Source organism: Rhamphochromis sp. 'chilingali', assembly GCF_963969265.1.
Source record: "Rhamphochromis sp. 'chilingali' genome assembly, chromosome: 9".
Taxonomy (NCBI): Eukaryota; Metazoa; Chordata; class Actinopteri; order Cichliformes; family Cichlidae; genus Rhamphochromis; species Rhamphochromis sp. 'chilingali'.
The window spans coordinates 7,327,184-7,341,609 of NC_137936.1; the positions used below are offsets into that span (position 1 = coordinate 7,327,184).

Here is a 14,426-nt window from a genome sequence, read left to right on the forward strand (position 1 = left end):
ATAAATCTGCAGGAAACACTGATGATAGCATACTTCAGTTCTGCTTTTTCCTCACCTAACTCGGCATCCTTCACCGAACTGCAATTTCCTTTCAGACTACAGTGTCTGTGTTTATCATTAAACTTCTACGCAACATGTGTTTAATCTTACGCTTGATCAAAGCTCAGTGAGATCTGTGCTACACTGCATGTCACTAAAGTACGAGGAGCTCCACTGTGCCGCTCAGACGTGAAGTTGTGCTTCATTTTAATTAGTGCACCGAGAAGGTGTGATAAGCTACTTCAAACTACTACGTTCAAAGCCTCGAGAACTGATGGCTCCAAATTTGCTGATTGGTATTTAATCTTCAATTTATATAATTACTAACAACATATGTTGTCTCCTCTTGTAATAACTGTGAAGGAGGAAAAAACGCTGAGGTCAAACTGACAATCATCTCTATCTTGTATTGTTGATCAAAATAACGCATTAAGCACCTGTTAAATATGCATGTAAACAATCTGAGTAATAAATAATAAGCTCTCTGAAAACAAAGCAGCTGTCACCACTGTCTGCAATACAATTGAAATTCCAGAGCAAGCACAGGTGTGTCTCAGTGAATAGATTGTGAATAGCATCTCTTTTATATTTATGAAATTGGTTATGAGTAATCTCAGCCAAAATGCTCTTGGAAAAAAAACAAGAGATGCAAAGTTCTTATATATTTTTTGATTCTGGAGCAGGAAAGCTATCAAAAGTATCCAATTTAGTCTGAACAAAATCATCTGAAGGAGCGACATGAATAAATCTGTGGTCACTTTATCCTCCCATTGCATTTTATAATCAATATCCAAACAGCAGCAGAGTGCTGTGCAACGCCTGATACGACACGCCTCTCAGCGTGGAGACTCTGTGGACCTGCCGAGTTCTCATCGCCGGGAATGTCCACTTACACAAAGTAATGAGATCATCCTGGGTGAAGTGATGCTGAAAATGAATCATCTCCTCGCTATCCCCAAACGGCACAGTGGGTACATTTCTCCTGAACCTTGCACTTTGAGGCCATCCATCCTCCACCACCACGGTGGGCTCCGGCTTCACTCATCAAAGACACAGCGCACCGTCATCCGACCTCACCGACGACAGCACCTGGCAGGGAGCTCACGCTTAATCCAATCACAGCCAAACAGGTCGAACCCAGCAAGCGCATACCTATAAGAGGTATTATGATCTTTCCATTTTGGGTGCTTATTCACTTGAGGATTAAATACAACCGCAAACTGTACAAGCCGAGGTGCAGTTTGGCCTGGTGAAGATCTATATTTGTTGATAAAGGTATGTCAGCCCTGTAGATACACAGTTATACCCCGGCATCTTCAGGACATGTTTTCTATTAAGAGAAAGTGGCTATTTCAGGTAACACAATTTTACTCAGAGACAAAAGTCTACGAACATTCCTGTGGGTTATGAAATCACAATGCGCAATGAGAGGTGGGGTTGAAGGATGGCCACGGACTTTATCCATTAGACCTCGCAGCCTAGTTTTTATGTTGCCCCGTTATTAGGATAAAGCGCATTGATGAATTCCTGCTAGTGGAGGCTTTCTTTTTTCAGGGCACAAACATAAACAATAAGAAAAAAGGAGGTTGCAAGCTGGCCACGAAGATAAAGCTTAATCTATCACACCTCAGTAAGTGTCACAGAAAAAGAGTTTAAAGGTTTAGAATAATCACAGATGTCAGAAGCTATTTTTCACTGCACACAGGATATGAGTTGTCTTGGAAATATGTCTTGAGGAGCCACGCTGAGAGCAAAGCTGGGGCTGGGACTGCTGCCCGGGTAACTCAGGGGGGAAATGGAGCAGGTCACAGGGCCAGGTGAGTGACAGAGCCGCAGGAGACAAAAATCAACACAGCCAGGCTGCCGGGACAGACACCCAACAGCGAGCAAACAGGCCTTTGACCAGGTGACCTGCTGCAGATGGGAGAGGAGGGGGGAGTGTATACCAAATGTTCTAAAAGCTGAGACCTCTATTTGTGACGTGCGACTCATCCCGGTCACGTCACGTGAATGAGCCCATCGTGCCTATTCGACATGCAAATTCTCCCATAAAAGACCAGGAAGAGCCACACGGCTGTCGAGGTGCCGGTTTATTGAAAGTGTAAGCGGCTCATCACATGATCAGTTCATTGCAAATCCATTTAGTGTGCAGTGCATTAATCACGCTGCAGGCTGCCAAGGTTCAACATTTATGCTACTCTGTAGATTACAAGAGAGGGGTGTTGGAAATTCTGCTTAATCGCAAGAAAGCTCTCATTAGGTTCTCTCTGCTTTCATTCATTTTTCCCAGTGCTCCGTGTGGTCTTACATACGTGCTCAAACAGGCATGATAGAGAAGCATGGGAGTGATAGAGCATGTGCAACACATCTGTAAAGAGGTTTTGGCTTCTCTCTGAAGCTAGGCTTTGCATTCACTGCGTTTAAAGGCGTGTTACTGGACCATTTGTGGGGGAAAAAGCTTGCTGTACAGTAGATATAGATATCATTATGAGATTCTCAATCTTCCCATCAAACTCCCAGTGGGCTCTCTCAATTACATTCTTCTCGTAGAGCTGCGCTGAGTGGGGTTCTGACATTATATTTGGCGCTAATGTAATGTTACCACTGCACAAGACTGCATTACCTAAAGGTTATATGAATTAACCCAGTTGCAAAAATAGCACGCAAATGCACACAGAGCAGCCACTCTGTGCATGCCACCCATATCTACCTCGACGCATGGTTACTTATTAGATTAATAGCTCTCCATCACGAGCGGTGCACAAAGAAAAGCTGATTGTCAAAAGCGATCACAATCATTTAGCGGTTGTCAAACTTGATCAGAAGCAGCATTATCCATTGAAGCATTGGCTGAGCGCTGAATACATGTATATTAATAAAAAAAAAAAAGGGGTTTGCATCAAGCATCAAAAAGCACATGGATTCATAGAACATCACACACATACACACACGTATAGTTCGTCAATATCAGATAAGGCTCCAGACATGATTTGATGGATGGAGGTGCCAGGAGGAAAATCATTTCTGCTAACTTATCCTAGCTGATGTGAATAAGAAGGAGCGATGGGAAGTTCACAGGATGCAACATAGCAGGTAGTGACACAGGATGCAATGTACTGTACTTTAGATATATACAGCACAAGGACAAGAGGACTGTCCTCCACTTTTGCAAGTGCACAGCAAAGTTGGATACTGGAAAACACTAACCAGCATGATTCTGCAGCCGACGCAACTGATAATAAAGTACCTCATTGTACCTTTAGGGGCACAGCGGCTTCTCAGTGGGACAGGAACTTCCAAGGGAAAAAGATTGTACTTCTAATAATATGTACTTTATACCCTTGTGGTTTGTACTTCACAGCAGCAGGTCTTGAACTTCTGGTGGTAATTTTGTATATCATTAAATGTTATAAAAAAACGTTGGAATTATCCTAAAAATTAAGTAGCCATTCATTTATTTTATGTGTTTTTATTCAATTTAATTCAATTTTATTTATACAGCACCAAATCACAACAACAGTCACCTCAAGGCGCTTTATATTGTAAGGTAGACCCTACAGTAACACATACAGAGAAAAACCCAACAATCATATGAGTCCCTATGAGCAAGCACGACAGTGGGAAGGAAAAATTCCCTTTTAACAGGAAGAAACCTCCGACAGAATCAGGCTCAGGGAGGGGCGGGGCCATCTGCCGCGACCGGTGTTTGTTTATACAGTTGAAGCAGGCTAACTGTGTCAATGTCCACTTAAAACTCTATCTATCTCACATCTACACCTACAGCCTGCTTAGATTAACCACTTAACCAACATTTATGTTTTTGTGGGAAACAGAGAAAAATCCACCAGACACCAGGAGAACAAAGTCTATTAAAAAAAGGCACCAAAATCTTCTAGGTGACAAGGGTCAACCAGAAGACAAATATTATTTATTTATTTAAAAACCTATGAAAACAGCAAAAAAGGAGGGAAATTTATAGTTTGTCTGTTTTTTTTTTTGTATTGCATGAATACAGACATCTCCTGATACTCCACAGTTCAACTGTGCTTTTGCTGCTCGGGAACATTCTGCATATATACCATTTCGGTGCTTGAAAAGGTACACATAATTACCTTGAAGTCCACTAATTAGCTCTATGGGGGTGCATTTGTTTAGATGGTACCTGCAGGCACAGAAAATTACTTCTGCTAAATCCCCTTTTCTGAGAGTTAAAAAAAAAGTGTAGCGCTCGTGGCTGCAGTTAGGGTGGACTGTGAAGGGAAGTGACACCGCTGCTTAATGCAGTGGGCTTCTCAGTGCTCACATACGTGGGGTAAAAAAGTAAAATATAATATCGAGCTGCTTTGAGGTGTTTGCTTCTGCATACATGACTAAAATCACATTCTGCATGGGTAACTATTAGCTGCATATATTGGGAGGAAAGCGCTGTAAAGGCGAGGGATAAAACACAGACTCCTATCACAGAAGTTTCCTATTACAGATAGTAATATCCATACACTGCTCAATAATGTGTTCTTAGTCAGGATAAACTAGCACTTTATGCAAGTCAATGCTTCATCTGACCAACTGGCTGCCAATCTCACAAAAATCCTCACTTAGAAAACATGCATTTAAAGAAAAGAATTTTGTGTGGTCTAAAAAAACCACAAGCTTTAGGTTTCCCATTTCAATGATGAGCTGATATTCCACCTGAATATCATCTATTGAAGAGTTTGCAGTTTGCTATTCAACTGTCTGTGTGACGGGTTCATCTTTCATCTTACAGCCTTTCTATCGGCGCAGTGCAGCTTTCGCTCGACTTCAAGCAAAGTCTGTTTTTTGAAAACATGCACTGCCGTTAATGCGTTCGTGACACCAGCACAACAGAGGATTTGTTGGAGGAAACTGAGCTCGGCTCCCGCCTTCCTTCCGTGGTATTATCCTCAATCATCTTTCAGCCACACCACAGAGTCCAACTGAGAAGCCTGTTTGCAAATTTCCAAACTTCACTGGTGTTTGTGCAGATATTGAGTACATGTTACTTTAAACTGTGAATAACATTTATTTTGTGAGCGCTTAGCTGTTCTCTTTTTATATTGCCTCGGTCACGCTGGGATGGCGTACATCTTCTGACTCAGATATCATTGTAAAACTCAAATCTGCATGGGCGAGCACTCATAGAGATGTCCGAAAAATGGCCATTTTCCATAAGAGACAAGATTTAGTATTTAGTATTTAGTATTTATTTATTTATTGTCATTGTCAAGAACAATGAAATTGCGTTTGGGGCTTCCATACAACCCCAAAAAAAGAAGAAAATAATAAATACCCCTTAAAACCCAAGTGTACATATTTAACCCAGTGTGACTCCAATGCAATAAGACAATCCTTAGCAATAATGTTCGTAGAAATTCAGACAAAGACCTGAGAAACATGACAAAATACAACAATGCAACCCATTCAATATTATTGTACTGTGAGATATGATATCAGATATGATAGTTATCTATTTAAGAAAGAGGGGGGGGGGGGGGGCAGGAGGGGGAAGAGAATAAAGATATGATGCACCAATGCAGACCAGTTCATTGCTATTAAGAAGTTGGATATGGTTATTGTCCGTGAGAGGGGGGCAGAGAGTTCAGGAGCCTCACAGCCTGTGGATACAGGCTGTTGGCCAGTCTGGATGTTCTGGCCTGTATAGACCTGTACCTTCTCCCTGAGGGCAGCAGATGGAAAAGGTGGCGCGCAGGGTGATGTTGGTCCCGCAGGATACTGTGCACCCTCCTCAGACAGCGAGTGGGGAAGATATTACTGATCTCTGGCAGACTTGTTCCAATAATTCTGCCAGCTTCCTTCACCACCCGCTGGAGTGCTTGCTGATCGGCCTTGGTGCAGCTGGGGAACCACACTAGAAATCCATACGTCAGAACGCTGCTGATGGCACAGTTGTAGAAGTTCAACATCAGAGATCTGGGAATGTGTGCGCTCCGCAGTCTCCTCAGGTAGTAGAGGCGCTGTTGGGCCTTCCGTACAACTGAGGTGATATGGTTGCCCCAGGACAGGTCCTCGGTCACAGTTACCCCCAAGAATTTAAAACTGCTCACCCTCTCCACCGCCTCACTACCAATGAAGAGAGGCAGATGGTTGTTATGGCCCCTCTTCCGGAAATCTACAATGATCTCCTTGGTCTTTTTGGTGTTTAAGACCAAGTTATTGTCGTGGCACCATGACTCTAGTTGTTGCACCTCTGTCCTATAGTTTGTCTCATCATTGTTGGATATAAGTCCGAGCACTGTGGTGTCATCTGCAAACTTAACAATGAGATTGGACGCGCAGGAGGAAATACAGTCATGGGTGAAGAGAGTGTATAGCAGAGGGCTCAGAACACACCCCTGAGGGGCACCGGTGTTGACCACAAGGGTGGAAGAGGTGTTCTTACCCACTCTGACACTCTGTCTACGGTTAGTGAGGAAGTCCACAATCCAGTTGCACAGAGAGGAGTTAAGTCCCAGTTGGTGGAGTTTGGGACGGAGTTTGTATGGCCGGATGGTATTAAAAGCCGAGCTGTAGTCTACAAAGAGGAGCCGTGCATAGGTGTTCCTGTGTTCCAAGTGCTTCAGTAATGTGTGCAGCACTGTGGCGATCGCATCCTCGGTTGACCGGTTCTCCCTGTATGCAAACTGGTGCGAGTCCAGGGATGGTGGAAAAGCAGCTCTGATGTGTTTAATGACCAGTCTCTCCAGGCATTTGGCGGGAATGGGGGTGAGTGCCACAGGTCTGAAATCGTTCAGACATGTGACATTTGACTGTTTTGGGATGGGAACGATGGTTGCTGCTTTGAAACAGGATGGTACCAGTGAACAGGACAACGAGGTGTTATATATAGAGGTGAAGACGTCCGCCAGGTCCGCAGCACAGTCTTTTAGCACCCGGCCCAGCACTCCATCCGGCCCGGCCGCCTTCCTGGTGTTAATGCTCCGGAACACACGCCTCAGCTCATGAGTGCTCAGGACCGGAGCAGGGTCGGTTGAGGGGAGAGGGGACAGGACAGGGTCGGTGTTCTCCCTGTCAAAACGGGCATAAAAGAGATTTAGATCCTCAGCCAGAGTAGAACTGTCGGCTGAGGGTGATGGTGTTCTTCTTTTGTAGTCCGTGATAGCCCTGATGCCCTCCCAGACCTGCCTTGGGTTTGTGTTGTTCTCAAACCTGGCCTCGATACGCCTCCTGTGCTGCTGCTTGGCAGTCTTGATGCCTCTTCTCAGGTTGGCCCTGGCAGCACTGTATGCCTCCTGGTCCCCGGATTTGAAAGCGTTGTTCCTTGTTCGAATAAGTTGTTGAACTCCGTGTGTCATCCAGGGTGGATTATTAGGGAACACACGGAATCGTTTCCAAGTTGTTACATTGTCCACACAGAAACAGATGTAGTCCAAGACAGTGGAGGTGTAACTGTCCAATGCGACACGATTGTCAGTGTCCTGCACCTTGAATACATCCCAGTCTGTGCAGTGGAAACAGTCCTGAAGCATCGGAATAGCATCCTGCGGCCATGTTCTCACGGTTTTGGTTGTAATCCCAGTGCTCTTGATCTTTTGTGTGTATATTGGGTGTAGCAGAAGGGAGAGATGGTCTGACAGACCCAGGTGGGGATAAGCCTGGGCTCTGTACGCATTCGCCATGTTGGTGTACACCTGGTCCAACGTTCTATCTCCTCTGGTAGCACACTTCACATTACGGTGGAAATTGTGAAGTACAGATTTCAGGTCCGCGTGGTTAAAATCCCCAGCCGCAATAAAGACACTGTCCGGGTGTGCTACCAGGCTGTTATTGATGCTGCTGCTCAATTGTGCTAACGCTAGCTTAGCATTAGCATCTGGTGGAATGTAAACAGCGCAGATGTAAACGGCAGAAAATTCCCGAGGGAGATAGAATGGACGGCACTTTAACACCAACAGTTCTACCTCTGTACTGCACAGTTTTTCCGTTACCGTGACGTTCGTGCACCAAAGGTTGTTAATATAGATGCACAGCCCCCCGCCAGTCTTCTTACCCGAGTCCGCAGACCTGTCGGCTCGATAGGCGGTGCGGCCTGCTAGATCGATAGCCGCATCGGGAATGGCGCTGTCCAGCCAGGTTTCAGTGAAAATCATGCACGAACAGTTATTAAAAGTCCGTCGAGTGGTGATCTGCAGTCGTATTTCATCCAGTTTGTAACGGATTGAACGGGCGTTGGAGAGGAATATGATCGGGAGTGGTGGTTTAAACGGACTAGTCTTTAGCCGTGCCCACAGGCCTCCCCGCTTGCCTCTCTTCTGCCTCCGCTCGCAACGTCTCCTCCTGCGGCTTGCTGTTGCGGGTAGCCCCGGGGGTTGCTTAACGATCTCCGGGGGGATGAGATACTCGGATGTTAGTTGAAGATCTCCACGGCTTAGTTGTAGTAGATCATCTCTGTTGTATTGAAGTAACCCCAGACTGTGTGAAATAATACACAGTACCACCAAAAGTGCAAAAGTGTAGGAGCTCCGGGCCGCTGCGTCTGTGCGCGCCGCCATCTTAAATCTTTGAAGATATTAAAGTGTGTGTGCAAAATCCTGATACAATTACTGATGAGTGCAGAGCCAGGCCTAAATGAATAATTGATTGTAAAAGCTATTGTCGTGGAAATCAACAACAGAAGCAGGAATTATTTATGACATTGTATTTAAGTTCGTAGATGCACCATATAGACTTTCCTGCACTTGGGCTAGATAAAAGTACCTCCCAGTGCTGTACAGTACAGCCATACAGTACATGGTAATTTCACTCGCTATCCTTCAAAGCAGTGAAAGTGAGGTCTCTGATTTATTCATAAGCCATGCTTCTTCTGCCAGGGAGCATTAGACAAAGGCAGATCACACAAAGGTAACAATTCTGCTGAGAAAAGCGAACTACAAATCAAAACAAATCAAACCAAGGTGAGAGCGGTTTACTGTGATGCTCCAGTAAAGCGCAGGCTAGCCAAGCACTGCAGCTTCTGGGCTCAACAGTTGGAAAGTAAAACTCTGGTATCGAGCAACTGAAGGCAGGACTGTTTGGACAGCTGTTGGTGGGGTTTCTTTCATTAATTCTAATGCTACAACACACAGTGCACCTCAGTGGCTTTAAGGCTTCTTGCAGGTTCATGTCAGGAATAATTCAACATGATTCCAGCTGCACAGGCTCCATCAAGCTTCTGTCAGTTTCTATCAGAGAGTGAAGGTCATCACTCTGTCCTGCTTACCTGGTCTCCTACAGCCCCCGCCACATGTCCTCCTCCTCTTCTCTCAATCCCTTCTGACTGCTGTGGTTGATGACCACAAACACTAAGCCTATTTCAGTCCCTGAACTGGTTAAGCAGTTAAGAAATTAGATGGATGGGTAAAAGGCTTCCTCAAAGTATCTCAAAAGTTGGACTTGAATATTACATATTTTAAATTTAGAACATCTTACTGTCTGCAAGAACTAAAATTAGCCATGTAAAAAAGAGAAAGAAAGAGCACACTGAATTTTAAACTATCTGATCTTCTGACCAACCAGTTCATTTCCCTTCTGCATTATTAAATGGCTTTCCCATTCACTGCTTGCTTCTGACGTTTTAATTCTAAGCTTTTAAACTGGTAGATTCCTTGAAATTGATTCATTAGATGCATGACCAGCACAATGTGCTCCTGATAGACACCAGCCAATCAATAATCACAATAATCAACTGACAACAATCAAATTAAAAAGCAACACTGCGTCAGGCATTTGTTTTCTTTTTATTAGCATTGTTATCTTGACCAAAAGGTTACTTTTAATGAAGAAAAATGACTTCTAATCCAGAGCTCGTGGCTTATACGCCCCACAGGTATGATCCATATTTGTCTGTGCACTCCTCCCTTCTATAGTAACGCAAGTCAAACCAGCGTTGCTACAAACAACAAACTCAGGGAGACATGATGTGCATAAAGATATAGATTTTTCAACATATTAGCACATAGCACTGTTCATAAAAGAGTACAATCAATACATTAGCAGAGTCTACCGATTTATATTTAAGGTAACATTCCAATTTTAACTATCAATAAATAATGCTGCATATAGTTTCTATATTACTGATGAGTGTCAGGAGACATATAGATAACCTATAATTTAGTTCCACATATTTTAAAAAAACTGTGTAATTTAGAGATTTCAACATTATTGTTCATTGACTGTTGGGGTCATAATATATTATTATGACCACATCATAATATTCACGAGGGACACATATATCATTTTAATATTATAGTATTAAAAATACAGTGTTGTTATTAATGATTTGTTACATCATTATTAATTGTGATTGGTTTCAAACTTGTAAGGAGTTTAGTAGAACATGGCGGTAAACATTAGATTGACTGTTTTAAATTGTATTTAGCATGCATTTGCCACACTGACACATAAATTGTATCAAAAACATACTCTTTCATGAACGGAAGCCAACCTAAAAGCAATGTGTACATTTCTTCACTTCCTAACATGGATATTGATGACATTAACCTGCGAGCTAAGAGAGCAGTTAGCATTATAGAGATGCTCAAGCTAGCATTAGCATCTTTCACAATTATTATTGCTCTCCTCTACCTCTATTTTGGTCTCCACCAGCTACTGCAACTACCTACATGCTAAAAAGCGCTTTCATTTCATTAATGAAGCAGTTTTATCAGATATTTTTAAGGACAATGACTCAACAACAGCAGTGATATAGAGAATCCTTTCGCTAACTGTTAATTTGACCTGTTAAAATGTATGCTAGCAACATTCTGTAGAGCTGTAGGGAATGGAATGTTGGCTGATTATTTTTCTACAAGAAAAAGTGTTCATATTCCGCTTTGCTATTTTACAAATAGTAGATATAAAAATATTGATGAGGGCAGCTTTAAAATCATTATATTTAATAACCGCTGCCCTTGCCTGAGTGAATTTAAATGCCTGCGCTGTGCAGAAGCATTTACTATACAAGCAAGATCATAAATTTTATATTTACAAGGTGGTCACATAGTTACTTCACACTCAAAAAACAGTCGAGTTGTGGTTGTTTGAGAGTGTAGCTTCTCCTTTAGCAATAAGCCATTACCTTTAAGTGCGAAATTCAACAGTAAAACGCAACATAACCATGTCACAGTATGCACTGGCTGCCTGTCTGGCTTGTGGCCAAGGAAGCAGTTGACTTGGAGAACAGAAGCGACTGACAGATGCCTGAGCAGCAACATAGCATTCATCAAGGCATCTGCAGGCTCTGAATACCGAAGCGGCCTCTGCTTGCATCCACCTGCAGCTATTAAGACTGCCAAATCCCAGGCACGAGAGGAGCTGAAGCAGTATTCCAGTATCACAGACCTGACCCTGCTAGACAACAGTCAGCTCTGGGTGTTAAACCACCTCATCTGCTCCATACATCACTGTTATCTCTATCACCCCTGTGAAGATTAGCCTTCAGCCAGCACTGCCTACCTCTTCATACTGCTGCTGTTGAGCAAAAACCCAGAGAGCCCAGACAACACGAGGTGATAACCCCCCAAAAACAAGGTTTATACTTTGAAATGTGAGGAAGCGCCACAGTGTGTACAAGATACTTGCCTTTCCTTTCTCCTCCACTTAAGTGCAGTGTGCAACGATCTCTAATCAGTCTTCATGTAAAATCGCATTATTAAAACCGGTATTTTCACATTATTTATTACTGTGTTCATGCCTTTTGAGTAAATTAATGGGAGGTTAAAAGATTCATTATCATGTTTGGATTTCCCACAACAACAGAAAAACATACCTCGAGCTGCCTAGACCCTAAATTGCATACATTTATATTTTTGCAGTACTGAACTTTATGTCCAGTTCCCAAAAAGTTGATTCTGTTCAGCTGGACGTAGCCTTTTCAGTGGGAGAAACATTTCGTCACTAATCAAAGTGACTTCTTCAGTCGAGACCGATGATGAACAGAATAGACTTTTTGGGATTTTCTTACCTGGATGATGGAGCGTGCATCTAGACAGTTGTATTTCATGCAGACTACACCTCTGTACTCAGGGCAAAATAATTTTGTTTTTTTATGTACTGCAGTGTCGCCTCAGTGTTTTGGATGAGGGCAGCCTGGTGGCCAAACCGTGCCTGCCTCTGTCATTATGTGGTGATGAGTACATGAAGGGGCCATATGTATTCTCCTGATGACCCTCCTGAGAGTAATCGGTAGGGCTACATGAACGTGGCAGGTTTATTAAGTCAGTGCTAAGAAATTAAGCTGCAAAGTGGCTTATTAATCATCATTTTCACTGGACTAAGTGACAGAGGAGTGTGATCACTGAATACAATTTGGGAGGGCTGCATCTGAATGAAAATGGCTAATGGCATTTTTATTATGCTTTAGTGCCCTTCCTGGGGAGGAGAGGGGTGAATAAGTGTGCGTATGAGTGTGTGTGTTTGTTTTTTTCTTGGGGAGGGGGGGTTTCCTACATCCTTGTATGACAGCACAAATGCCAGCATTAATGGCTTTAGACGTCTAAAGACAGGTGAGGTAAATTTTGGTTACAGCTCTTCCAAACTGAGGGAACTGCAGGAGGAGCGCATACTGACTGTAGGTGCGCACCATTATTTCACGGTAAGTGTAGGCTTTGGGAGCATTCATTAACAAGTTGTTTGCAAAAAAAACTCATTTTCAAGCATTACTTCCGCTACTACAGTTGGGCTCTATTCAGTCGCTTTCAGTGAGAAAAGCGGTATTTCTCGGAGAAAGCCCCGGTTTCCAGTCTGACACCTCGCTGGCAGGTGCATTTTGCGCTCGAACCTGGTGATCTAAATAGTTGGAATTTGCAAAGCGCGTTTTGCTTCTGTCTCTGCCACCAATCCTGCATGCATGCATCCACTGCTCGTGAGCATCTTGGTGCCCACGAGGAGCGGGGAACCTGCCTCCTTCACACGGCGTTCTGCTGAAACCGCTCTCATTTTAACAGTGAGCTGCACCCGCACTGGAATGCGCAGAGATCCACGGAACACACTGTTAACTGTTAACTTTCCTTACAAAAAATATTTAAAGAGGATATAGCAAAGCACACCTTCTCCTCACCTACCGTTACACGGTAACTGCGCAAACGCACGGTAAAGGAAAGGCAGAGGATTTAGTCAACGTGCAGGCGGGATACACAGGGAACAGCACAAAGATCGCACACTGCTGAGTGGCATAATAACTTTGACAGATCCCTTACCTGTTCAGGAGCGGAGACACGAGCGTGAGCAGAGGAGAGAGGACAGAGAGGGCATCGGGCAGAGCGCCGAGCCACACAGCCTGCACTGTGGATGAAAGAACTGCCAGACGTCCCAGCAGTGAACTCCAAAGTGTGTCTGTCTTTTTACCACGCCAATAACGGACAGTGAGATTCAGACCACTCCCCCGTTGTATCAAATTATTTCCAACTGTTTCCTTCTGATCACAAGCATCTCATTTAGGAGCAGGTCTAACAAAACGACAGCGTGCTTCTGTTCTGCAGTGTGCAGTGCCCTTAACAACAACGGGAAAGTGAATCAGAGGAAATGTGCAAGTTAGCTATGTGATATTATCGCATGCCTGGCTCTGTCAACACGTGGATCACGCGGGTGATTATCAGTCATTATCATTATTATTCCATCTATTTTCTTAGTTAAAACCAACCATAATAACAATAATATGCATATTTAGGCTGCCGAAACAAACGATACATATCCTCACCTTGCGAACCTATTTAAACATCCAGCAGTTACCAAGCAACGCTGGCATTTTTTATTATTTATTTATTTATTTATGTATTTATTTGAGGTCATGTTTCTGGTCAGCAGGTGAACTTAAATCCAGTACTGCTTTTCCTTTAGGCAGTGTCAGCAGGGCAATGTGGCCTCCTCCCTTCAATGATCCAGAGCAGAGCAGATCACACAGTAAACTTCAAGTTTGTATCAGTTTGTATCAGGTCTCTGAGCTTTTGGTAAGTGGGTGAGAGGGTCTTCACTTTAAAAAAAAATGGCACACAATCCTCCCACAATGGGACATGTTTACGTCACACCTGCTTGGGATGCAGAGGTGCCACGCTGACCCACTGGATGGTTTTGGGAACTGTGACTGTATTGTCGTTTTTAGCTTCTTCTTATTGGCAAATCAAACACCCATGGCCTATCATAAATAATTAATAGACTAGGCTTTTGTTTTGTTTGTTTGTTTGTTTTTTAGTGTTCAGTTCATTAACAGGAAAGTTGCAATTTGTTTTTACTCACTTTTAGTTCTATTTTGTTTTATTTTGTTATTGTTTTTTTCATTTACATGACAATTTTTAGTCTTTTATATTTAATCTGGAGTTTTTTTTAAAAAAAGGGTAACCAAAAAGGGTAACCAAAAAAATCTGATTTTTTTTTTT

At 43.2% G+C, this 14,426-nt stretch overlaps 1 protein-coding gene across 1 annotated transcript in view; it reads right to left on the reverse strand.

The window, feature by feature from the left end:
* The window catches only part of cntn6 (contactin 6), a 152,927-nt gene extending 139,573 nt beyond the window's left edge, over window positions 1-13,354 (reverse strand). Inside the window, exon 1 of the mRNA XM_080892139.1 lies at window positions 13,251-13,354. The gene's annotated coding sequence lies outside the window, so the exon portion shown is untranslated. The remainder of the gene's footprint in view (window positions 1-13,250) is intronic.
* Between the last annotated feature and the right edge of the window lie 1,072 nt (window positions 13,355-14,426).